This window comes from Narcine bancroftii, chromosome 8 (genome assembly GCF_036971445.1).
Source record: "Narcine bancroftii isolate sNarBan1 chromosome 8, sNarBan1.hap1, whole genome shotgun sequence".
Classification (NCBI taxonomy): domain Eukaryota; kingdom Metazoa; phylum Chordata; class Chondrichthyes; order Torpediniformes; family Narcinidae; genus Narcine; species Narcine bancroftii.
Genome location: NC_091476.1, coordinates 140,628,720 through 140,629,758, shown reverse-complemented (window position 1 = coordinate 140,629,758; position 1,039 = coordinate 140,628,720).

Below are 1,039 nucleotides of genomic sequence, written 5' to 3'. Positions count from 1 at the left end.
ACTATTACAACTTTCTGTTTCTTACATTGGTCTACTATCTCTCTACAGATTTGCTCCTCCAATTCTCTCTGATTATTGGGCGATCTGTAATGACAACCCTAACAGTTTAGTCACACCTTTTCTGTTCCTCAGCTCCACCCATACGGCCTCTGTAGACAAGCACTCTGGGCAGTTGTGATATTTTCCCTGACAACCAATGCCACTCCTCCCCCTTTTGTCCCTCCCTATCACGTCTGAAATAATAGAACCCCAGAACATTGAGTTGCCAGTCCTGCCCCTCCTGTAGCCAAGGCTCACTAATAGCAATTGTCATAATCCCACTTGCCAATCCTTGTATGCCTTTCCAAAAGTACTCTTTGCATTGAAATAAATACACATGAGAACATTCCTATCATTTTCAGACCTTTGATTCCTGTCTATACATGCGATCCTCACATAGTCTTTATCCTCCTCCACCTCACTATCTATTCAAACATTCTGGTACCCATCCCCCTCCCAATCTAGTTTCAACCTCCCCGGAGCAGCACTAGCAAACCTACCTACAAGGATGTTAGTCCCCCTTTATTTCCGGGGCAAACTGTTCCATTGGAACAGGTCCCACTTTCTCTGTAACAGAGCCAAATTGTCCAGAAACATAAAGCCCTCCCTCCTCCACCATTTCTTTATCCACATATTTAGCTGCATTAACTTCCTATTTCTAGCCTCACCAGGATGTGGCACAGGAAGCACTCCTGAGATTGCAACCCTGGAGGTCCTGTCCTTCAACTGTGCACCTAACTCCCTAAACTCTCTTTGCAGGACCTCCTCATCCTTCCTACCCACAACATTGGTCCCTATCTGGGCCAAGACATCTGACTGCTCACTCTCCCTCCTGAGAATACTGAGAACTCAATCAGAGATATCGTGGACCCTGGCACCAGGGAGGCAACAGATCATCTGGGAATCTTGATCTTTCCCACATCTCTTATCTGTTCCCATAACTATTGAATCCACTACTGCTCTTCTCTTTTCCCTCCTTCGTTTTTGAGCTGAGTGTCCA